Below are 26,898 nucleotides of genomic sequence, written 5' to 3'. Positions count from 1 at the left end.
AACCCCAGGATTACACCCTGGGCTGAAGGCATGCACCAAACGGCTGAGCCACCCAGGCGTCCCTGTATTTTATTTTACTTTATTTATGTTACAGAGAGTGAGAGAGCAGGGGAGGGGAAGAGGGAGAGAATCCCAGTCAGACTCCTGCTGAGTCCAGAGCCGTGCACAGGGCTCAATCCCACGACCTTTGCTGAAACCAAGAGTTGGATGCCCGATGGATTGCATGCCCCAGGCACCCTCTTTCTCTAGTACTTTATTTTATTATTATTTTTAAAGATTTTATTTATTTATTCATGAAAGACACAGAGAGAGGCAGAGACACAGGCAGAGGGAGAAGCAGGCTCCTTGCAGGGAGCCTGATATGGAACTTGATCCGGGGTCCCCGGGGTCATCTCCCAGGCCAAAGGCAGATCCCAAATCCCTGAGCCACCCGGGCATCCCACTAATATTTTAATAGTAAAATGAAATTGTCCTGTTCATTGAACTATAAATGTTCAACTGACATATCAAGAAGTCAGTAACTCCATTTGTTAGAAGAGGAAACGTGTGACCACAACTGAATTAACTGGGAGTAAATATTCAGAACTGTAATTCAACTCCTGCCCAACTCATCAGACACAGAAAATTACAAGCATCTTCAGATGCCCTGGTTTGTTTTAAAGATTTTATTTATTTATTTGAGAGAGAGTACAAGCAGGGGGAGGGACAGAGGCAGAGGGAGATGCCCTGCTGAGCGGGGAGCCCAATGTGGTCCTAGCCCAGGACCCCAGGACCATGACCTCAGCCAAGGGCAGACACTTCACCAACGAAGCCACCCACATGCCCCGAAATTCCCTGTTTTTTATTTGATTTACTTAGGCAGAAATAGTTGAGCCACCTCTCCCACATGCACCTCAGCAGCCACCCATCTGCCCCGTACCTGCGAGCCTGTTTGCTGTGTGCACACCCCATATAAGACAGAGCATGTGGCGTCTGCCTCTGACTTACTTCACCGTGCCCTTGTTTTCCACCCATGTCATCGCACATGGCAAGATCTCATTCTTTTTGAGGACAGGGTCCCTGCCTCTGGAGTTTTGTGCCTCCTCTCACTAAAGCCTCGTTTGCCCCATTGTCACTCCTGCAGCAAGCACTGCTCTTACCTCTGGGGAGGGAGCAGGCCAGAATGAGACGGGCAGCAGTGAGGCAGGGCCCCAAGCCTCCTGTATTTGGGGGCTCTCTCACTACGGTGTCCCTGCCCCTGCCCGCACTCTGTGCTGGGGCCACAGGGATGGACAGCGAGGTGGCTCGGGTGAACGGGGGCCGAGGTTGCCAGCTCCAGCCTGCAGTGGCTGCTCCTTCCACCTCTCCCTGGAGCCCCACACCTGCATCTCTCCTTGCCTTCTTGCAGTGGGATTAACCCTCCTACCTTCCTCTGGTCAGTTAGTAAATATCTGTCAAGTTAAATTCCACGTCCACCCAGGAATAAAGACAGCAATAAAATTCCAAGTGGACTTTCTGCCCTAAGCCTGTCCTTTCGTGGGCTCTGCCTACAGGCTGGCTGATGGCCAGCTCTGAGCAGTGACAGGCACATAAGGTGGCCACATGGGGACCTTAAACCGGTGGCCTGAGCTGCAGGCTGTCGAGGGCAGGGCTGAGAAGAGAATCCCTCTTCTCAGGGGAGGTGAGGGGAAGGTATTCACATTGCATTTAGGAAATGATGTGTTTTTGATAAAGCAGTAAAAACCAAATGATGAAATCTCTCATGTCTGCATTTTAAAGCTTAGATATAGCCTTTTCCTAAGCTGCAGTCTGGGAGCTCTGCCCTCTTGGAGCTTGAAGTGAGCCACTAAAGCAGGGCTGGCCCTGGAGAATTAGAGGTTCTAGTGAAGAAGAGGGAAGACAGGGTAGGGCTATACCAGGAGGGTCAAATTTCACAATGAACAAAAACAGAGCATATGACTATTTACTTGAAGCTGGGGTGGGGGCAGCAGGAAAGGAATCAAGGCAGATTGCGACACACTGTATTTAAAACGGATTTTCCTGGCATAAGGAACAGTCATGCCTGCTTTTTGGCACCAGGCTTGCCTGAGTCCAGAGTCTTCGATGTCGACATTCACTAGCTCTGTGGCTTCTGTCCGGGCACCCATTCACCACTTTGGGCTGCTAGCCCAGGGACATGGGTGTAGGGCTCCTGGCCAGGTCAGGGACCAACCAGAAGATCCTTCCACCTATGGCCTCACTGTGTTTCAAGCCAGTTTAAAACTGAGGTATGAGTGTGATCCGCTGGAGGTGCTCTAACATGAACCAGACACATTTTTAAATGCCCAGCCTCAACAGCGATAGAAATATTTGCAATGATCTTTGGAACCGATTGAGCATTTGCCATGGGCCAGGAACTAAACGAGCACTTTCCGTAAGTCTTCTTTGTTAGGACCTCATGGACCCTGCCTAGCTGCCACTGCAATGCTCAGGAAGTTGTCCCATCCTATAGCCCAGCAAGACCATGGAAATGAGAGATAAGGGCCCCAGAGCCTCTGGCTGAGGCCCGCCCTCTACAGCACTGTCCAGCCACCCTGAGGTGGGGCTGCAGGAGGAATGGGAAGGTGGGTAACCCCAGCTGGCATGACCAGGAAAGGCAGGGATGCTGACCAAGGTGGCTGTGGGGCCATGACTCTGAGGGCTCTTATGTTACACACCAGCAGGGGCAGGGTATAGGCCAGGCCCAGGCATGGACGTGAGGACTCTCAGGGACCTGACTCCTTGACACAAAACAGGGCAAAACCAGTGACCACTGCAGGAGCCCCCCAGCACCCTGGAGCCAGGCCGGGGGTGGCCTTGTGTCCCTCCGCAGCAGCCTGGCCCACATGCAGCACCTTGTCTGGCACTGCCGTCTGCCACACCTCTACACCTTCCCCCCACTACTGGCTCGGGCCTTGCAGGTGGCCCACGGCATCTCCAGACCCTCGGTGGCCCAGACAGAGACTCAGCTGTCTATACCTCTACTTGAGAAGGAGCAAACTTGTCCACCAGAATGGCACACCTGCAGCTGCAGGGGCAGGATCAAGGTCATCCCAGGGTCCCCTCCCCTCCCGTTGCTGGGGAGCCAGCAGAGGAGCTGCCCAAGTCCCCAGATGCTCCAACTGACCCAGCTCACCCACCAGTGGCTGTGGACAGGCCAGAGCTGGGTCATGTACCCTCCTCAGGGGCAGAGACAGAAGGGCGGGCCAAACGTCGTCGTCACTTGAATTGCAGGAAGGGCTTCCCGCCAGGAGAGGGGCTCCTGGAAGCAGAAGAAACACAGACGGAAGAGTGGGTTCCTGGGCAAAAGGCCCCCTGAGGATAAACCAGAAGAGCATGTTCCCAGAGTCAAGTCCTGGGGCTGAAGCAGGGTCCTGGGGAGGGGTCCCGGGGCAGGCTTCCCAGTGCAGCCCTGGGGTTGGTGTGAAGCTGGGTCCCTGGTACAGCCCTGGTCTGAGGGAAGCCAGAGTGGGCAGTCATTGCCCCAACACATCATGGCTTCATTGGGTCAGAGACCAGAGGCCACACTTCTCCCACACATTGTGGGGCCTCTGGCATGGCTCCAGAGCTGGTGAAGGGGACTCGGATCCAGGCCCTTGAGTCACGCAGCCTGAGCCGGGTTGTGCTCAGTAACCAACACTGTGCTTGGGTCAGCCAGGCTCCATCCCCATCTGCTTGTGACCTCTGAGACTCAAGCTGAAGGGGTCTCTGGATGCAGGGAAATTGGAGACCCCTGCCAAGAGGAAGGGCACGTGGCAAAGCGCATGGTGTCCCCAAGGCACCTGCGCAGATGCACAGATGCGACTCACATTTCATCAGCTTAACCCAGTCTTGCAGTCGAACCAACCAGAGTGCAGCGGCAGGGAGGGAGGAGCATTAAGTCCTTTGAAAGACAGACTGACCAGCCTCCTGCACACACAGCCCTGTCAGTAGCTGTCCCCCCTGGTCAGGTGGGCAGTCGGGGGCCCCAGGATGTTTTTACTGGAGGGTGGCCAGTGGGCAACCTTGCCCAACATTTCCTGTCCAACCTTGTCACTGCAGGCACAGCACGGCCAGGCCCTCCTTTGCAGACGCCAGACTCCTTATCACTGTGGCTTTGGAACTTCTGTCTCCACAGAGCCCACTCTCGGCTTGAATTTCTCCAACAGCCCTCAGCCCAGCCACGTCCAGACCTCAGGGTCCTCCAGGTCACTAAATTCTAGGGTGTCTTCCAAGGTAACAGCTGCTGGGCTGGGTACAGAGCTTCCTCCCTCAGAGGTGTGACCCACACTCCCAGCCATAGATGCTGCTCACCTCCAGCCCTGGGCCTGGAACTGTGTCCCTTCTGCCTCAAGTGCCCTGGGGCCTATTTTCCTTTCCTTTTCCCTTCATTACTACACTTCTGGTTGACTTCACTTACAGTGTGAAGTGGGGAGGAGAAATCGAATCAACACCAACCCCCTGGTCCAGGATTTGTCTGGAAATAGCAAAACTAAGGAGTCTTCTCTCTTCCTCCAGTGGAGGATGGTAATTGTTCTTATAACCTCTCTAGAAAGGACAGGTTCCTCAGGCCACTGTGGGAACAGTTCTCATACCACTGGATCCAGAAGCAGGAGAAAAGCAGAGACATTGCCTGTGTAATTCACCAAGCTCAGCTGTCCCCTTCAATGGAACTGTCCTTAAATCCTCCACTGGGTAATTGGATCCTGCTGTGAGCCTGGGCTTTGCTCAGCAGAGACTTCTGAGTATTACCAAGACTTTTGTAAGCTCTACCGTGAAGTTTCCAGATTTTATAAGCACTTTCTCCGTAAGATAAATAGGATGTTGAAAGAGTTGGCATCCTCTGAAGGCCTGTTGTTATTGTAGCTGCTCCAGGAACTTCACATCAGTGAGGACAGTTTCACACCATGGTGGGAACATAAAATGTACAGTGAACCTCCCCACGGCTGTCCACCCCATATCATGATGGGCCCCCATGCTTTTTCTCCTCCTTGCTGTTTGTTTCCTACGAAACCACTCTACAGTTTGAAACCACAATTGCAAAGAATAAACTCACAGAAACACAGCAGGATTATCTAAATTGTTTGTCAAGGACATACTGGTCTTCCAAAATCCTCTTGTACTTTTCTACGACCTTGTCATGGGCCAAAAAACCAACAGCCATCCAGACAGTCAGGGAAAGACAGTCAGTAAAGGACTTCATTCATTGTTCCTCCACCAGCAGTGAACTTTCTGATGCCAGGAAAGATATCTTGATTGACAGTGTGATTAGGACATGCTTGATGCCTTTTGAGCTAGAAATGCTTTGAATTGTGCTCTTGAGGGAGCAGAGACTGTGACCAAGGAGGAAAACATAGGTGCCTCTTTAAATGCAAACATAATACCTAACTGGGTTATGATCACCCAGAAGTAAATGCCCTTAGTGGTGTGTCTGTGTAAGACACACCAGATACCACTAGGACTGCTAAGCACCAGGATATCAAGTCTGTGCTGGCCGACACTGGTGGGATGCCAGCCTATTCATCCTCCCACCCGGGCTGCCTGACTCCCCAAGCACTCATTCTGCATTCTTATCCACCACAGGATAGAGCATTCTTTCCAACTTAAGGATTTGTTTGAACCAAGCATGAGTTCTCTTTCCATAAAACACAATTAGTACATAAATGCCATGTACAGACATGGTGAGAGGGATTAAGAAAATATGTTTACTTTGTGAATCCAAAAGCAACACCTTTAACCCTTTGATGTGCCAAGCATCCAAATGCTCAGCAGGAAAGGAAGGATAAACCATATTGCTCACAAGCTGCTGGGGGCGGGGGCAGTAAACAGCAGCCCAAAGGCCTCCCTCCTGGCAGGTCCTTAAGGTGTTGGACTGGTCAGCGCAGAGCACAGTGGCTCAGTCTGGGCCTGGAGTTAGATTGGCTCAGGAGGGATCCTGCACCAAGACATCGCCTCAGCTGAAGCACCTGACCTTGCCATCGGAGGAAACAGAAACAAATCCACAGGGCATTTGAGCAGAATAATGGGCTAGTCCATCTAAGACACGGGAACTGTGTCTGCAGAATACAGAGTTATAATTGCTGCCATTATGCGAATTATGACCATTACATGAAGACGAAGATCCTTTGTACAAAAGTGGAGCCTAGAAACTGTTCTTGTGAGCATAGAGATATTTAAGATCAGACAGTTAGAGAACCTAACAACAACATGCAACCCTTGCCCAGGTGGCTTGTCTACATTTTAGGAAGTGGCTCCATGGGAAGGAGGGTAGGGTAACTGGGTGGGCTCCTAGGGCAACATGGCATGACTGAGGGCTATGTGGGAGGCTGCAGCCACCAATGGTAACCAACGGCTGGAAAAAAAGGACATCCAGAACGTTCTTCAAGTCTGCATTTCTCCAGTTCTCTCTGGACATTCATTTGGTTTTACAGCTGGAGATAGCCTGGCCAGACTCTGGCCTGCCCTTCTGACATCTAACCACACAACCCTGGTTCCTGCAACCTGTTCCACCTACAAGTTGAGCTCCAGCTTGTGCCCAGAGAGGAGACAGCAGGCCATGTGACCAGCCAGGTAGGTAGCTCTCCTGAGAAGAGGAACTGAAATAAAACTTAATAGATTTAATAAAATAAATCTTTATAGATTGGCTCAACAGAAAAAAAGAAAGGGCAGAGGAAAGAATCCGTGAACTCAAAGAAAACAATAAAAACCATCCAATCTGAACAACAGAGAGGAAACAGACTTAAACAGAGAGAAAGAGAGAGAGAGAGAGAGAGACCTAAGGGACTCTAAAAAAAGATCCAACATTCATGACACCAGAGTCCTGGAAGAAGAGGTGAAAGAGGATGGGGATAGAAGAAATTCAAGTAAATAAATATGTAATGGATCAAAACTCCCCCAATATGCAAATGACATAAACCTACAAAATTAAGAAGCTGATAAAAAAAGTTAAGAAGCTGAAAAAATTCCCAAATAGGATAAACACAAAGAAGTCCACACCAAAAAAACAACATTGTCAAAATTCTGAAAACTAAAGACAAAATGAACTGGTGTTTTACCCATAGAGGAAAAACAATTCAAATTATAGCATATTTCTCATGAGAAAGCATAGAGGCCAGAAGAAAGTAGACCAATATTTTTCGAACACCAAAAGAACTGTCAACCTAGAAGCCTGGATCCAGCAAAAATAACCTTCAGGATTACAGGGGAAAATCAAATCATTCTCATTCGAAGAAAAACAAAGAAATTTTGTTACCAGCATACTTACCCAAAAAGGATTAAGGTTTAATTTCCCAAAGCCAAAAGGAAATGATGCAGGGAGGAAACTTGAACATCAAGGAGGAAGAAAGAACATGGCAAACAAAATATGTGTAAATATAATAAGCATTCCTGTCCTCTTGCGTTTTCTAAATTGTGTTTGACAAGTGAAGCAAAAATTATAACACTGTCTGACGTGGAGGAAATAAGAAAATGACATCATAGACAGAAGAGGGTAAAAAAACATACAGTGAGATAAGGTTTCTAAGCTTCATCTGAACAGGTAAAATGGTGATACTAATAGGCTGCAATAAGCTAATCATGTATGAAGTAGCATCTAGAGGAATCACTAAACACTAAAATAGCTATACAAAGAAATATGTTCAAAGGGGCCTCTGTGTGGCTCAGTCGATTAAGCATCTGCCTTCTGCTCAGATCATGATCCCAGGGTCCTGGGATGAGTCCCACATTGGGCTCCCTGCTCAGGGAGTCTGCTTCTCCCTCTCCCTCTGCTTCCCCTCCTCCCCCCCCCCCCCCCCGCCCCGCACCAGCTCATGCTCTCTCTCTCAAATAGATAAATGAAATCTTTAAAAAATATATATGTTCAAAAACAATACAGATAAATCAAAATAGAATTCTAGAAATTGTTCGAGTGATCCACAGACAGGAAAAAGAAAACAAAAGTGAAAAACAGAGGACAAACAGAAAACAAAATCAAATATCAGATGGGAGCCATAACATACCAGTAATTACACTAAATGTAAAGGCCTAAGGAATGCAACACACTGTAAGATTGGCAGAATGGGTTAAGAACTGGGACCTATGTGCCATCCAACAAAAGCCTCACTTCAAACATAACAATATTGGCAGTGGAAGAGGATGTATCATACAAACATTATCCAAAAGAAGCAGAAGTGACTATATTACATCAGATAAAATAGGCTTCAGAGCAAAGGAAATTTCTGGAGAAAGAGAGGGACATTATAAAATGATAAAAATCTCAATCCACCAAAAAGACACAGGAATCCTAAATGTGTGTGAACCAAACAACAGAACTACAAAGTAAGTGAAGCAAAAGCTGATGGAACTAAAAGGAACAAAAGGCAACATCCACAATTCCAAATGGAGACATCAACATGTCTCTCTCAGCAACGATGAAACAGACAGAAAATCACAAGGACACAGGACTTAACAATATCATCAACAAACAGAATCAACGTTTATCAAACACTGTGCCAACAACACCAAATATACTTTCTTTTCAAGTACCCTTGGGATATACATCAAGGTAGGCCACATCCTGGGCCATAAAACAAATCCCAACAAAATTTTAAAAGTTGAAATTACAGAATGTGTTCACTGACCAAATGGAATCATGAACAGAAATCAGTAACAGAAAGATAACAGGAAAACCTCCAAACACTTGAGAACTAAACATTGAAATTCTAGATAATCCCTGGGTTATAAAGTCTCAAGAAAAATTTTAAAAACACATCAATTGAATGGCAACATGTCAAAATTTTAGTAATACAATTAAAGCAGTGTTGAAAGAAAAGTTAGTACTAAATACATCCATTAACAAAGGGGAAGTGTCTCAAATCAATAATTGAAGCTCCTACCCCAAGGACCCTGAAAAGAAAGAGCAAAATAAACCCAAAGAAGCAGAAGGAAAGAATGATAATGGTAAGGGATGAAATTAAAAACAGGAAAATAAGAGAAAAGCAATGAAACAGAACCAGTTCTTTGAAAAGATAAAAAGAAAATAGACTAATCTCTAGCAAGGCAGAAAAGAGAGAAGACACAAATTACCAAGATGGAAAATGAACAAGGGTTGTCCTCATAGACCCTGCAGACAGAAACAGGAGACTAACAGAGTACAAACAACTCTACATGAATATGACCATTTGGATGAAATGGACCAAGTCATCAAAAAACAGACTACTCCAACTCTCACAATATAAAATTAGAAAATTGGAACAGCTTTATAACTATTAAGGAAATTGAATTTGTAATTTAAAAACTGCCAAAAGATAAATCTCCAGACCCAGATAGTTTCACTGGAGACTTGTACCAAATGCTTAAAAAATTAGCACTAGTTTTCCACAATCTCTTTTGGAAAATAGAAGAGGAGAAAACACTTGCCAATTCATTTTATGAAGCTCATGTTAACCCTACATCAACACCAGACAGACAGAACAAAAAAGAAAACTGCAGGTCAGTATTTCTCATTAATACAGATGCACAAATCCTTAACAAAACATTTGTTCATAGAATTCAGCAGTAAAAAAAAAGTATTATGTGCCACAAATAAATGGAGTTTATTCCAGGGATGCAAGGCTAGTTCAATATTCAAAAATCATACAGTGTAAACCATCATATTAATGGACCAAAGAATAAAAATCACATGATCATATCCATTGAGCAGAAAAAAGCATTTTAAATCAATACCTATTTATGCTTGATCAGGCAACTACTAGAAGTGAAGATGAATTTGGTGGTGTTGCAGGATTGAAGCATAAAATAAAAAAGAGGATTGCATCTTTACTTATCAGTAGAAATGCACCTACATATATATGGTCAATTTATTTTCAACAAAGGTGTCAACATAACTCAATGAAGAAAAGACTGTCTTTTCAGCAAATGGTGCCAAGAAAACTAGATATTCATATGGAGGGAAAAAATGCAACATTGACCTTAAATTCACACTATACACAAGAATTAACTCAAAATGGATTAGAGCCCTAAGTATAAAATTAAAAACCATAGAACTTGTAGGAGAAAAACCTTTGAAGCCTTGAAGTGGCAAAAATTTCTTAGATAGGACACAAAAGGCATGACCCATAAAAGAGAAACTTAGGGCGCTTGGGTGGCTCAGTGGTTCAGTGTCTGCCTTTGGCTCAGGTCATGATCCTGGGGTCCTGGGATCCAGTCCTGCATTGTTCACCCCGCGGGAAGCCTGCTTCTCCCTCTGCCTATGTCTTTGCCTCTGTGTCTCTCATGAAAAAATAAATACAATCTTTTTAAAAAAATAAAAAACTTAATAAATTGTACTTTTTTTTTGAAAGACACCATCAAGGAAACAAAAAAGAAGTAGATTAAAAACAGGAAAATTATTTGTTTATTGTTTTACCTATACTAAAAATACATTGATATAATTTAGCAGACTTATTTAATAAAACTTTGATAAATAGAAATAGCAGGAAACATCCTTGACATGTTTTTGCTTTTCTAAGTTGATCAGAACCTCTCTTGAATATGTTCTACATGCCAGCTTTTATTCTCCTTTCCTGGCTGTACATCTAAAGTCATAAATCCTCTCTGTGAAGTCAAGCCTGCCTGCCTCTACCTGGAAGTTGCCCAGATGTTTTTGGTCTATGCATTTCAACATCTCTTTATGCTCTGAGATAAGCAAGTGAAAAAGATGGAAGAGGAGGAGGTAACTCTTATGGCATTACTAGGCCAACTGTCCAGGGCAGACCCTCCTTTTGGGAGGATGGGAAGGAAGGGCAGACACCCTCAGGCAGAGAGCACCAGCAGGAGCAGCTTGCACTGTTGAAACCAGACACCGTGGACTTCCAGCAAGCAAGATCAATGTAAGATGCTTAAAATTGAACATCTGAACCATGCAACATGGAAAGACTCCTGACTTTCTCTTAATAGTGCTGCTAGGCTGTCCGTCATGAGAGCGGTTCAGGCTCCCAAAATATGGGAGAGGAGACAGCCATGAATTTTATCCTTGGAGGAATTCCTGATGAGGATCATGAAATAGAAGCAGGTGCCAGCAACGTTGGAGAGGAAGCACTAAGCTCTCCCATATTATTGGCAGGAAGACCCTCTTTCTCTATTGTTACTCAGCGTTCCAGAAGTTCTACCCAAGGTAGTAAGACCAAAAAAAGAAATAAGAGATACAACATCCAAAAACAAAAAGGAAAGGAACTTCTACTATTTACACCTGACCTGTCTGAGATACATATTTACATATAATGTATATACATATATGTGCATGTATAATACATTCTTAAACACATTATCTCACTTCACTGTGACACCATTTTAGTGAGGTGTCATTTTACAAAAATTACATGCACATTTTACAAAAATGAAACCTGAGCCTTCAGAAGATAACGATCGGCATTGGAAAAACTGGATATCCATGCAAAGGAATGAATTTAGATCTCTATTTTACACCACTCACAAAAATGAACCAAAATGGATTAAAGACTTCAATGAAAAACTTGAAACTGTAAATAAAGTTCCTAGAAGAAAACATGGGGAAAAACCCCTTGACATTAGTCTTGGTGATGACTTTTTGGAGATGACACCAAAAGCATAGGTAACAAAAGCAAAAATAGACAAGTAGAATGACACCAAGTTAAAAAGCTTCTGTACAGCAAAAGAAACCCATCAACAGGGTAGATGACTTTTTGGAGATGACACCAAAAGCAGAGGTAACAAAAGCAAAAATAGACAAGTAGAATGACACCAAGTTAAAAAGCTTCTGTACAGCAAAAGAAACCCATCAACAGGGGCATCTGGGTGGCTCAGATGATTAAGCATCAGCCTTTGGCTCAGATGGTGACTTCAGGGTCCTGGGATGGAGACCTGACTCAGGCTTCCTGCTCAGCTGGGGGTCTGCTTCTCCTGCTCCCTCTGCCCCTCCCCCAGCTCATGCTCACTGTCCTGCTCTCTCAAGTAAGTAAATAAAATCTTTTAAAAAATCAGTTAGATATATATTTTTATTTATCCATGTTATGGAAGTATGTATGTATGTATTTATTTATTTATAATGGATAATTATCCAGCCATAAATAAAAGAAGGAAATCTGCATTTGCAGCAACATGGATGAACCTTGAGGAGATTATGCTAAGTGAAGTAGGCAACAGAGAAGGACAAATACTGTATGATCTCAGTTATACATATGGAGTCTAAAAAAGTCCGGCTCACTGGGACAGGTTGTCAGGGGGTGAGGGAGGGGGAAATGGGGAGATGTTGATCAAACAATACAAATTTCTAGTTATTAGATGAATAAGTTCTAGGGATCTAACACATAGCATGGTGACTGTGGTTAATGACACTATATTATATACTTGAAATTTGCTGAGGGTAGATCTTAAATGTTCTCATCGCACCCTGCACACACGTGTGGTAACTTTGTGAGATGATAAATGTACTAACTGACCTTAATGTGGTAACTTTTCACAATATATATACAGGATCATTAGGCTGTACAGCTTGAACTTACACAGTGTTGTCAAGTATATCTCAATACAGCTGAGGAGAAGAGAATATAATGACCTGCCCAAGACCTAGATCTAGCAAATGGGGTACCTAGAATGCAAGCACAGGTCTGGCTGATTTCAGAATCAGAGCTTGGAGGCATAAAACTTCCTCAAAACACCCAAAAGAATGGACTCAAATTGATAAAATCAGGAGAGGAAATGACAACAACAACAACAACAACAACAAAAAGAAATGACAACAACAGACAATAAAATTAATGCACAAAGCCAGTGGTGCTTCCAGATGGTAGCAATACCCAGTGGGCAACGATGCTGAGGATAGAAGATCCATTCAAAGTTGCAACACAATCTATTAAAAACCCAGGTTAGTTAGGTCAAGAAGTGTGCATTGTGTAAAAGTTTGTTTGCATTGAGGAAACAATACACTTAGTAAGAGAATGTAAGAAAAGTTTAAGTAAGTTGAGAGTGTAAGCGTAATACCAAAACCAGAAACCAGAGGTGGGAAGCTTAGTAGAGCTGAGCACATAAAAATATAAAATGTATGACACTATGAAGCCCACTATGAACACATTTGTAAAACAAATGAAAACATAAAACTTCTCTAAGGAGCATAGAGAAACACTGCACTCTTTGGACACTTTGCTGAAATATTTGGTCAGATAAGGGAAAATATTGGTTAAGGTAGGGAATCGTAACGGTGATATTTCAAATGTTTCATTTTAACCAAACGTCCACTAGAGTTCGTGTGTAAGGGGATGACAGTGAAAACGTACAAGCAGTTCTAAAAGTCCCACACTGGGCTAGAAGCTAAACTGTTTCCAATAATGAAATGCTGTGGAGCCTTTGAAATGGTGCTTTAGGAAAGTTAGTAAACTGGAAAAGTGCTCATAATATTGCTAAGTAGGAGAAGCATGTTACAGAACAGTATATATTGCAGGAACACATTTTTGTGAAAATATGTGTCTACATATTTATGCATTTGCATATTATTAAGATATCAAGAACATGTGTGAAGATTTTAACAGTGTTTTATGTCTAGATGAAATTTATTTCCTTATTTGTATTTTCTTATATTTTTCAACTGATCTGCAATACACACAAATTACTTTTATAATTAGAAAAAAATGTAGATAAATATTGTTTGGATTTTATAGTGCCATCTTGGTAACTTTTCAAATATTTATTCTATTCTTACATTTTTTCAATGTTAATGCAGATTATGGTTCCACCCTCCTATTAGATATATTGGATCTGCTCTGTGAGAAGTCCTATTGTACTGAGAATTTACTTGAGGTAGGAAATTACCCTAGGTTTTAAGTTAAATTTTAGATTTTAAAGGACTTGCCTACATTTTTTTTTAAAGATTTCCCTAATAAAATGAGTAGCATAGCATGCCCACTTGGCAAAATTTTGGGACGGCTGTTGGCAGGTCAGGGCGTCTGGGTGTGGGTGAGGCAAGGGCCACCTCTCTGTGCTGCTTCTGCCCATCTACCCATCTCCTTTATTTGTTGTGCACCTGTGTTCACACAGCAGGAGGTATGATTATCTCTTTCCTTAATCCAAAGTGTGGAGGGGTTGTGCAAACGGTTTTAGGTGGTATGCAGCTAGATAATTTTTTTTTAAGTTGCTAAACTATTTCAGTGCCCTGTGACTTTACAGATACTCCTCCAAATAAACAAAACATTAAGTTTATTAAAGATGCGGTAAGTAAATAATAATGATGCAAATGACACAGATATGGCAAAACCAGCATTTGTGAGCAGAAGGCTGAAATTTGGAAAACACTGCCACGTGATAACAATGCTTGGGCTTTGTGTTCTAAATATAGTGTTTTATATTTGTGTATTCACTGCTTTTAAATAATGTTAGGGGATCCCTGGGTGGCTCAGCGGTTTAGCGCCTGCCTTTGGGCCAGGGCATGATCCTGGAGACCCGGGATCGGGTCCCACGTCAGGCTCCCTGTATGGGGCCTGCTTCTCCCTCTGCCTATGTCTCTGCCTCTTTCTGTGTCTCTCCTGAATAAATAAAATAAACAAATAAATAAGTAAATAAAGTTCACAGTATTTCCTGTATATGTACCTTTTCTGTTTTATTTAAGAAATTAGTCAACTTCCCTCAGCTTAGGTATGTTTTCATCCTTCTTTTTCTTATTTGGTTTCAATATTATTGCAATATGACACAGTGAGATTTTGTTGAATTTATTAAATGCATTGTTACTTCCTAGATTCAATTATAATCACCTTCTTCTAATTACTGCAATCTTGAAAAAGAATAAATTCTTCTTCAACAACATATGTGGGGTCCCATAAACTCCCCATGGTAGGTGGGGATTACGGTTTGGCGAGCCTGACAGACCAGGGGAGGTTTGGACAGCCTGCAGGCCACATCTGACACTCCTGATGGCTTCACGGCAATGGGCGTGACTGATGTGGGCAGCGAGTCTGGGAGTTCCCGCCGAGCTGGCACCCATTTCATTACTTGTTTCAGAGAGACTCCTTGTCTGAGGACAGAGGAGGTGTGACCCTGCACATGGGGGTCTGTGGAGCTCCGGTGAACAGAAAAGGAGGAAATGAGGGGCAGGACAGGTCTTCAGGGGGAAAGCCAGGTTATGTCAGGTATGGTATGTTCGAAATACCTACTGGGGATACAGATCAGAGACGTGATACCCAAACTCTAATTAACACTTTCTAGAGTATTCTCATTGCAGAAGTCTAGTGGATGAATTCCAGAACATACAGGTCTCAGCTCTCATTTCTTCATGGTGTTTATAGGATCCTCTCTCTCTCTCTTTTTAATCTAAAACCTTGACAAGTAGGTGCCTGGAATTGGAAAGAGGGGTGGAGCCTTTCTTTTAAAATTGCTTTTGGGCAAGTCTCGCTGCCTGTATAGTATCAATGCCAAGATTCACTTTCGGTCAGGAAAGTTTCTGGAATTCACTTTTGAATTATTCATTTCCACATTGCTGTAAGGGCTTGAAAGTTATATGTGGGTTGCAACGTGGCCCTGCTTGCATATGGTGTGATCTTGTGCAAGCACCGAATCTGTGCAAGCCTCAGTGTCCATGTTTGTGCACTTGATACAGGACACCTGCCTCCCTGGGTTGGGGAGATTAAATGAGATAATGTTTGCATATGCACCACGAGTGAGATTATTACTTCCAGGACCATCTTTGGTACCGCTGCTGCCACCAACCACCACCTACTCAACAGCAAGGGGACCTCTGGCTTCTTTCCCCAGGTCTTCTGGCTCCTTTGGTGTTATCATTGTTATGCGCTTCCACCTTGTTTTTGGACAGTGACCCACATGACATCTACTATGATCACAAGCTTAGTATTTGAATACCAGTAACCCGTCCTGCCTTCACTGGCATTTACATTTCTCTTTCTTTTTAAAACAGTTTGTGTAAACCCAAATGTACTGGAGTAAGAGTTTTCAGGGAGGGTCCCAGCCCAGGGACTCTCTTCCTCACCCTTCCCCACCTCCCCATGGAGCAGTTATTGGTAACTGGACCAGAGATGGTATTTTTCTCTAAATTTCCTCTTAATTTTTAGAGAGTTCCTCACTGGACTTTGTTGGCTGTCCTTTATTTGGGGTATTACTCTCACTTTGAGTATTTAGCCCAAGGAAAGCTATACTTCTGGCCATCTTCCTGAAAGTCTGTCTTTCCTAAATGCTACAAAAGTGACACACTCCAGTAGGGTACTGATTATTAAGGACTGACAGATCCTCTGTCTTTAGTAGTATGCGTATTTGGAAGAAAGTGAGTCCAAAGTTGCAATGTCTGTCCTTCAGCCAGAGAGGCAGATACCAGGGACTATTGTTTGGAAATTTATGAGGACTTTGTTGTAGCGTGCAAATCCCCTGGCCACCAAAGGCAACCTCATAAGGAAAGTATGCACTGAAACAATGGAGGTGTTGGAAATGGTTTGCATTACATCCAGGAATGATATTAATAGACCAAAAATATTAATTCCCCGGCTGAAGTTTATCAGTGGGATGTGGTGATGGTCTGGCTCCATCAGCACCGTGTACTTTGGCATGTTGAGATCTTTTTCTGTCTCCTCATCTGTGCAGAGAGGAAGTACACAGGTAAGTCACCCATCCTGCTCTGAAGATAGGAATGGGAGATAACTGTGTGCAGAGCCCTGTGCCCTGGTGGGGACCCCAGGTCATTATTGGTTTGTGCAGAAATATACTGTGTGGTGGAGGAGGTAATGCACACAGGAAGTGATGCCAGAGTAACTGCAGTCAACACACACACAAGCAGAAGCTACATACAAAGTGAAGCCAACATCCTATTGGGAGTTTCCTGGTATAAAATGCTCGTTACAGGAAATTTGGAAAATAAAAAACAAACAGAAAAAAAAGAAGAAATCACATAGAGTCCCATCACCCAGAGAAGACCATGGTGAACATTTTTGCCCTATTTTCTTTGAGGTCTTTTATATTGTAGCACAAGAAAAAAAAACTATTATCATATGTTATGTGTATGATCTTATTTGCTCTGGAACAGAATTACACAGAACACTTTACTGTAACTCAATGGATAGATGAGTGCATGTTGTTAGCTCTTGATAAGTATCATGTTTATTGTTTTAGGATCATCTGGCATGAGGATTTACCACAGCCCACCTAGTAATCTCCCTCTTGGACATTTGGTTGTTTATATTTTTCACTATTACAAATAATGCTATCCAAAATGCATATTTTGGTGTATCATGATTTTTTCCATTTTTAAAATTTTTTCTTTTTAAATTCCTCTCCTGGACAAATGCTGGAACATTTGTACTCTGTTGGAGAGTCATGGGAAGGACTTTGTCCTCTACTCTGAGAACTCTGCAAACAGTGCTAAGTAGCACATAGCTTGATGTTTAAGAGGGGTCTACTGGGAGGGTTGTTTTTTCCTGTAGTTATGGAGCAACTACTACTTATACCCAAAGTGTTAAGAAAGAAGGGGTCTGAATCTTCAGTGGGCATAGGGTCCCCTCCAGGAAGCTCTGGCCCCGTGGTGGCAAAGCAGGTACTCCATTCCAGAAGAGCCTCTCCAGATGCCTAGCCCCTGCCTGCCTGGCCAGACAAAACTGGCATGCTGGGGAGGTGAGGGTGGTGTGTGACCCAGAAGTCCCAGGGCAGGAAGGTCTTGAAGCAGATTCACTCTGCTACAAGGCAATGACACAGAATAGCTCTGAATACCTGCTGGGGTTTATCTCCATCCCTATGCATTTTCTGCTGCATAGAAAACATGACTCTCCAGAGGCGTGACCATATTCCTCCTCTTTTTCCTGGACGATTGGCTATAATTTTTGATTATTCATTGCTTCCAGGTTGGATAGCTTAGTATGTTTGTTTCCTGAACTGACCCGACAGGCTCCAGGGAGCAGGATGAGAGAGGGGGGTTCTTGGGGCTGCAGAGGAGGATGGGCGGGTGAAGGGCGGTGGCGGCATCGCACATGGAGCTGGGCAAGACCTTTCTGCTCCCCTCAGATCTGAGATCCTGTGATCTTCAGGGCTGGCTTCCAGCTGGCGGAGCCCCTGGTGCAACTCAGCCTGTGGTCCCTAATCTTGGAGAGCGTCTTTCATCTTCCTCCAGCCTGTGGGTGGGCGTGATGAAGCTGAGTTTCACCATCTCAAAGCCTGAGGTCCAATTAGTGATGATATATTCTTTTCCAGGCCTCTAAAGTTTGGAATGAGAACCTAAGCCCCCTCCCCCACCCTGAGGCCACAACCTTCAGTTTGTTGACAATTCAGAGCATCTAAATTCCTGCTTCTCTGTGAAGAAAAATGAAATCTCAGCAATAAGAGTCCAGTCCTGACTGCAGGAGAGAACTCTGCACACTGTGCTGTTTAACTGTGGGGGTTCCCCGGTGCTGCTGCCACCTGCCAGCCCTCCACCTGTGGTTCCACCCTCCTACTGAGGAGACTATCACCAGATCTGACCATCTTGGTGGCACCTGCTGCTGGCAGGGCTTTAGGAACATTGTCCAGAAAAATCTCAAACCTCGGGTTCCTGCATTTCATTCTTTCCTCAGTGTCTGTCAGTAATTCTCTGTTCAGTGGGGCTTTAGTACAGGCACCCTAGGGCTGCAGACATGGTCACTGGCCAGATGGAGCAGACACTATGGATCTAGGAGGGGCCAAGAAATTGGGGCCCTCACCCTGACGCGAGCTCCCTCCCCACAGAAGAGAGGACTCGTCTACATTTAGCCAAACAGCTATGGGGCAGCATATCTTTCCAGGGAGGAAATGATATGGGGTCCAGATGGGGCCACGGTGCCTCCTGAGGACTGCAGTATGGAGCAGAGCAGCTTGGGTGAGTCTCATAGCACACTGAGGGAGAGAATCCAGATGAGAAGAGTGCAAACCGCATGAATCCATCTCCACAAAGTTCAAACAGGCCACACTTTTCATCGATAGAGCCGTGAGCACCTGGCTGCCTCTGGTGGAGGTGGGGTCACTGGGAAGGGGAATGAGGGGACCTCTTGGCAGTTTGGAGAGTTCCTGTCTCTTATCGAGGGGAGGGCTACACAGGACTTTCAATTTATCACAATCATACCACGTGTACACATTACCTCCAAAGCCCCGAGTCAGCCAGAAAGAACAGTCTGGGCCTGGGAACCGTGATGGGGTTAAGCAACATGCCCAGACTCAGGCCCTGCAAAGTATTTCTGGGATTCTTCCCTCCTGGTTGGCTTCTCTCAACCAAAACTAAGTTCTACTTAAGCTCTGAATTGTCAGATTCTTCTTTGGAAACAATTTCCCTCCAAACACCTCTCTTCCTCACTTGGCTTTATTTGCGTAGGCCCAAGTTTTGATAGCTGAAATGTATGATGTATGATAGCCTCTAGAATAACTTTTCCAGCCAAGGAAACCCACAAGCCATCCACCGTTTTTGTTGGATTGGAAGCAAGCGATCTCTGAAGAGCAAGTACTGCACAGCAGGGAGAGTGCAATGTTTGTGTTCTGCTCTGACTGGTCTAGTCTGTGCGAGGCTGTGGCCACAGAGCCCTCCAGCTGCAGAGCCCAGCTCTACCATCCAAACATCACAGCCCCCGCCGCTCTTCTCTCTGTTGGCTCGTGATGGAAAGCACAGGGTCGACACCTCTGCCAGCCCTCAGCTTATCACGTTTGGGATGTTATTCTAAAAGTGGGGCTCTGAGGACAGGATGATGGGCACTGGGTGAGACGCGTGTGTGGCACCCACTGCTTGTCCTCCCCCACCAACGGCCCCTCCCCTGGGAGATCCTGGAGGGAGCCTACCTGGTCCAAATGGTCTGAGCAAGGGCCAGAGAGCAGAGAGGCCCAGGTCTGGGCACCTGCCAGCTCTGTTTCTGGGCTTCAGCTACATGGGCCAACAAAGGAACTCACATTTCCCATTCCCCATAAGCTGCCCCAGGCTTTCTGTGCCTGCCACCCAACAGTCATAAAGAATTATTCCATTCACCCCCCCATGCCACCCCAGAACTGGAACCCCACTCTAACTCCTGACACCACTGACCCTTCTCTGTGCCTATGATTATGCTTCAGTGTATCACCAGGAACCCTGCTACCAGCTTCCATGGGGACACATTTCATTTCCAGGAGTGAACATCAAGGAACATGCTGGTGTGCCGCTGCCACTGGGTGTTGGACGGGGCTGTGCGGCTCTCCTGCAGCCTGCCTGAGCCCTCGTACCCTCTGGCCCACAGCTGGCATGAGGCCAGCTTCCCGTTATTCCCCCCCCCCTGCCCCCCCAGTACGTGGCCTTGTCATTGTCTTGACAGACGTGCAGTGATAGCTCATTGCAGCTGTAACTCACAGTTCCCTCATGGCTAATGATGGTGGTGAGGTGTCTGATCAAATCTTTTGCTCACTTTCTAATTGGCTTATTTGTTTCTCACAGCTGAGTTCAGAGTATATTTTAGATTCAAGTCCTTTGTTAGAATTGTGATTTGCAAATACTTTGTATCCTGTTTTTTATCCTCTTAAGGTATCTTCAACAGAGCAGAAGTTTTAAAACTTTCCTATTTGGGTGACTTCTCCCAGACACACAGGTCTAAACCTTGATCTGTGTTAAGTCCAGCTGAACCCAGTGCTCCCACAAAACCTATCCTTCCGCATACTCGCTCCTCTGCCACGCGCCGGGAATGCTGGGCATGTGCTTCCAGGGTTCTGTGTCCTGACAACTCAGGGCACCAAGCCCATGGATGGAACCCCTGAGTTAGGTCTACTGGGGCAGAGAAAGCATTCCAGCAGCTGGGACACTGTGCAGGGTTGGTGGGATGGAACGGGGCAGCCAGGGTCCCAGGCAGAAGATGCCCTGCAATGCAGGTCTAAAGGACTTTGGCCCACAGAGTACGCTGCAAATCAGAGAAGGAAGAGTTACCCACTCGGGAAGCACACGGAGGGAGGACGTGTGGGCAGAAGCAGCCCTGTGCCACATGAGTTGCTCCAGCCAATAACCCCAAGGGCAATGGAAAGCTGTTGAGGAGCTTTGCCAGGGTTAGCAGACCTGCCAGCAAACTGCCAGTCTCTCTCCCTTGTCCCCATGCATTTTGCTTGTCACTGTCATCCTGCGTGATGGCTGGTTTCCACTTAGCCTCCTGCAGCATCCTCTCAGCTCACCATGAGCATCCCTGCTGGCTGCCCTGCCCTGCCTGCCTGGCTGTGAGGTGCATCATCCCAGGCACATCCTCCCTGGCTGCCTCCGTGTGTCCTGACCGTGGCTCTGTGAATCCCCAAACCCCAGTGAATGTTGCAATGCCTCCTTGTGTGCTTGGCCTCCTAACTCCACATCCCACCAACCCCGCACCATGTGCCCCACTGCCCAGCACTGTGCTCCCCACTAACCTCACATCATTCACCCCACTATGTAACACATGCTTCCCACTGACTTTACATCATTCTCCTCACCAACCTGCACCATCCTCCCCCATCTACCCTGTGCTGTGCTCCATTATTAATCCTACTAATGTACACTTCTGAGATTAAGGACCCATCACAGTCTCTTACTAGGTATTCACATATGTGTTTGTGTGGACTGCTCTGGAGGGCTCCAGGGAGAAGCAATGTGGTGATGACCCTGGACGTCCAGGGTTCTGCATTATGACTACCTGCACATGCTTTCCACACCGGTCAGGAGCCACAGAATTGTTCAGCTGCTCAGAGACATGGACATGATGTCACTGTTTCCCTGCTGATTTCCCTCTGTGGAATGTGATGGGCAATGAGATGAGCCAGCCCTCCCTCAGTGGGCCTCAGTTGGGAAGAATCACTCCTGCTTCATCTGCCAAGCCAACTGCTTTTCCTCCTGCTCACCTCTCAGCAAAGCATACTTTTTCTCACCACAAAAGTGTGGGATAAGGGGAAAGAATGTACCAGCCACCAGCCAACTCTTTCTGGAACAGAAATCCTCCTATTTCTTCCAGCTTTTCCATCTGATTTAGTTGGTGCATCCCAGAGAGCAATAGTGACTCTGCAACTAACAGTAGAATCTTATTGGTGCACCACAAAGGCAAATTTGGTACAGATGGAGGTGCCTTGGATAATCAAGGGAGGTTAATTATCTTAGTGCCACCAAGAGATCCCTTTAAAAGTGTTTCCTAAAAAAGCATCTCAAAGGCCCAAAACCAAAGACTGCATTGCTGGGCAACTTGCCCAAACGTGGTCTTCCAGGAGGCAGGCTCCCAAGGCGCCTTGGTGCTTGGACATTAGACAACTGCAAAACTGATTTGATTCTGGCTTTCCAGAGTTTTTAGCTGCATGACCTTAAATAACTTAGTTAACTTGATTTCAATGATCTCATATGTGAACTAGAGATAGAAATACTTATATTTAAGGGTGAACACTAAGGATTCAAAATAAAGTATTTAAGTGATAAATTATTCAACAAATGATATTAAGGCAACCAACAATCCAATTGGATAAAATACTATTCCTACTCTTTACTCTTCATTACATGTAGTAAAATACATTTCAGATGGACCAAGGATTTAAATGTGAAAGAATTGAGAAGAAAGCAAGCATGTGAGTAGGCCCATATTTTTATAATCTCCCAACAAAGAAGGCAATACTAGGGCAGATCTGGACACCTTTCCAAAGGCGCTGAGAAAAAGGCTGACAAAAGTAACTCTAGTACACTTTTTAAACTCTTAATGGAAATAAACGTGATACATAAAGGAAAAGCTGAGGGGAAGCTTTCTATACACTTGGCAAAGTGGTAATTCCACTTTTCATGTGATGGACCGTCCATGCTTTGACCTATCAATGTTGGTATCCTACTTGTGATGCTTGTTCCATGGTTTTGCTAACAGTTACCATTGGAGAGACACTAAGTAAAGGGTCCGTGGAATCTCTCTGATTTGAATGTAAATCTTCAATTATCTCAAAATAAAAGATTTAATTTTGAAAAATCATTTTTTTATAATTTGCAGGATTACAGATAAAGGATTAATTCATATGATCACCTCAACAGATGTATAGAAAGCATTTGACAAAATTCAGCACACATTCACAAATTTAAAAAAAAAAATCAGCAAACTAGAAGAGCCAAACTGAAACACAGCAAAACGGAGGGAATTGCCTCAATCTGATAAAGATCATTTAAAAATATGTAGTTGATATGATGTTTAACAGTGAAATATCAGTTTCTTGTTAAGATAAGAAACAAGTTTAAAAAAAAAAAAAACTGCTCTAACCATTGCTTTTTAACGTGTGCTGGAGGTAATAGCCAGAGAAATACAGCAAGAAAGAACACCAGCTAAACAAAAACCTCACACCAGAGCCTAAAGTCCTAGTTATCTCAGCTACTTTTACCTGATACATCATGTCCAGCTTTCAACAAAAAATTACAAGGCATGCTGACAGGAAAAAACACTGTCTGACCAGATAAAACAAGCATCAGAGCCTGCTCTGGTGTGGCAGAGATTTTAGAATTATCAGACCAGTAATTTAATATAAGTACAATTGATAAGCCAGAAGTTCTCATGAACCAAATCAACAATATGCAATAATAAATGAATAATGTAAACAGAGAGATGGAAACTCTAAGAAAGAATAAAAAAGAAATGCAAGAAATGAAAAACACTGTCATGAAAATCAAGCAACCCTGATGGACTCCTTAGTATAGCGAGGAAAGGGTTAGTAAGTTTGAAGATACATCCCAGAACACTTGGATAAATGGGTCAGAGAAGAGGCTTCCAGAGAAATTAAGAATTATTTTGATTAAATGAAAAGAAAATGCAACTTATTAAATACAATGTGGGGGTACAGTGGAAGTGGGGCTCAGGGGTCATTTGTAAGTAACTGCAGAAGAAAGGTCTCAAGTACATGATCTAAATTTCTACATTGTGCAACAGGAAAAAGATGAGCAAGTAAATCCCAAAGTAGCAAGAAAAAAAGAAATAATAAATCTAGGAAATTGAAAACAGAAAAACAATCAAGAAAATCAATAAACACCAAAAGCTAGTTCCTTGGAAAGATTAATAAAATTGGTAAATCTCCAGCATGACTAAGGGAGGGAGGGAAGACACAAATTACTAACATCAGAAATGAAAGAGGGGCCATCAACACAGACTACAGATCCCATGGACATAAAGGAATATGATGAACAAGTCTAAGCCTGCATGTCTGATAACCTTGATGAAATGGGCCAATTCTTAAGACACAGTCCACTAAAATGCACACAGAAACAGATGGTCTCAATAGGCCTATATATTATATATGTGTATTAGAGAAATTGAGTCAATAATTAATAATCTTCCAAAGTAGCACCAGACCCAAATGAACCCACTGGTGAATTGTACCAAACATTTAAGGAAGAAATGATATCAATTCTTTGCAATCTATTACAGAAAATACAAGCAGAGGGAATGCTTTCCAACTCATTCCTCAAGGCCAACATACCACTATCTCTCACGAACATAGATGCAAAAATCCCCCCCGCCCAATACTAGCAAATTGAATTTAACAATGTATAAATAGAATGTACATCATGACCAAGTGCAATTTATCCCAGGTGTGCTAAAGAGGAAAAATTCATATGATCATATCTGAAGATACAGAAAGCATTTGATTAAAATCCAACTCTTATTTATGAGAAAAAGCATCAACAAATTAAGAATAGGAGAGAACTTTTCAACTTGATAAAGAGCATCTACAAAAAAACCTTTAGCTAACATCATACCTCATGGTGGGAAACTAGCTTCTCTCCTACGGTCAGGAACAAAGCAAGGATGTCCCCGTTGCCACTCCTAGTTAATGTTGTACTAGAGGTCCTAAATGATGCAAATAAGACAAGGAAAGTAAGTAAAAATTATACAAATTGGAAAGGAAGAAATAAGACTATCTTTATTTGTAGATGACATGATTGGCCAGGTAGAAAGTCCCAAACCACTAACAGTGGCTACAAGTCCTGGAACTTGTCCACTACAAGTCGTGGACAGCACGGTTGCAGGAAACAAGGAACAATGTCCATTGTTTTTCTACATACCAGCAATGAATAACTAAAATTTGAAAATAAAAACACATCATTTACATTAGCACACACACAGGAGAAAAAAAGAGAGAGAGACATATAGACATACTTGTTTTATTGAGCTTTGTAGATACTGCGTTTCATACAAATTGAAATTGTTTGTGACAATCCTGAAATGAGCAGGTCAGTTGGGGCCATTTTTCCAACAGCATTTGCTTACTTTGTGTCTCTTTGTCACATTTTGGTAATTCTTGCCATATTTCAAACTTTTTCATTATTATTTTATTTGTTACAGTGATCATTGATTATGACTCACTGAGAGTTAAGATGATGGTTAGACTTCTTTAGCAATAGAGTACTTTTTATTTAAGGTATGTACATTGTTTTTTAAGACATAATTCTATTGCACACATAATACACTAGTTAAACATAACTATATGCACTGGGAAACCAAAAAACTCATTTGACTCATTTTACTAAGGTATTTGCTTTATTGGTGATCTGGAGCCAGACCCACAGCATCTCTGAGTGCCCCATCCTTAGGCACAACCTAACAGAATATATAGATGTATTACATCTATTTGAGGAGGAAAACTAAAAAGCTATGATGAAAGAAATAATAAAATATCCAGATAAATAGAGAGATACTCTGTGTTCATGGGCTGGAAGACTCAATATTGTGAAGATGCCAGTTCCTTCTAACTTGGTCTATAGATTCAACACAATACCCATCAAAATCCTTGGCTGCTTTAAAAGTTTATATGGCAGGACCCAGAATAGTCAACACAAATACCGGAGAAGAACAAAGTCAGAGAACAGATACTATCTGACTTCAAGGCTTGTGATGAAGCAACATTAGTCAGGACAGTATGGTATTGGTGAAAGAACAAACGAATAGATGAGTAGAACGGAACAGAAGCCACACAAACATAGTCACTGATTTTTCACAGAGAAGAAAGGACAGTCTCTTCAACAAATGGATCTGGAGCAACTAACGTCCACAAAAGAAAAAAAAAGAATTAGACACTGAATTTAATGTAGGGAATTAAAGACTTCTGTTCTGATGAAGACACTGTTAAGAGAATGAAAAAACAAACCATAGACGGGGAGAAAGTATTTGCAAAAGACACATCTGACAAGAGACTGGTATCCAAAATACACAAAGAACTCTTAAAACTCAACAATAAGAAAACAGCCCAAACAAAAATGGCTAAAAGACCTGGACAGACACCTCACCAAAGTAGGTGCACAACTGGCAAATAAGCACATGACAAGGTGTTCCTCAGCATTGTCATCAGGGAACTGCAGATTAACATGACAGCAGGACATCGCTGCCATAGACCAGCATGGCCACGATCCAGACCACCCACAGCACCCAGTGCTGGCGAGCACGAGGAGCAGCAGGAGCTCACCCACTCTGCAGAGGGAGTGCAGAACGGTGCAGCCACCCTGGAAGACCATCTGGTGGCTTCTCACAGGGCCAAACACATATCATATCAAAAGATGATGTTAAGGCAACAGATTATCCAATTGGATAAAATCATATTCCTACTCTTTACTCTTCATTCCATGTAATAAAATACATTTCAGATGGACCAAAGATTTAAATGTGAGAACTGAGAAGAAAGCAATGCTAAGAGTAGCATCCGATCCAGCAATCACGGTCCTTGGTATCGACCCAAAGGAGTTGAAAACATGTCTACACAAAATGTGCACATGGGTGTTTATAGCAATTTTACTCATCATTGCCAGAGCTTGGAAGCAACCTGGACGTCCTCCAGTGGGTGAGCAGGTGACCAAGGCTCCTTGAGAGACAAAACCCTCAGGGCAGCAAGGAAGGGGACTGTCCTGAGAGCCGACTGCATGGCCCTGGGGTCTCAGGCTCCTGCCCCCAGAACTGGAAGGCCTCATTGCCTGGTGGCCTGTTACCACTGAAACAGTAAGCCACAGGCTTCTCAAAAGTGTCTAACCCAAAA

The 26,898-nt window shown here is 43.9% G+C and overlaps 1 long non-coding RNA gene across 1 annotated transcript in view; it reads right to left on the bottom strand.

Annotated features, from left to right (window-relative positions):
- Positions 1-650: 650 nt before the first annotated feature.
- The window catches only part of LOC140599325 (uncharacterized), a 45,130-nt gene continuing 18,882 nt past the window's right edge, over positions 651-26,898 (bottom strand). The window contains exon 4 of the long non-coding RNA XR_012002069.1: positions 651-3,259. This is a non-coding gene — a long non-coding RNA (uncharacterized lncRNA). The remainder of the gene's footprint in view (positions 3,260-26,898) is intronic.

Source organism: Vulpes vulpes, chromosome 6 (genome assembly GCF_048418805.1).
Source record: "Vulpes vulpes isolate BD-2025 chromosome 6, VulVul3, whole genome shotgun sequence".
NCBI classification, from domain to species: domain Eukaryota; kingdom Metazoa; phylum Chordata; class Mammalia; order Carnivora; family Canidae; genus Vulpes; species Vulpes vulpes.
This window is presented reverse-complemented; position numbering and strand designations above follow the sequence as displayed.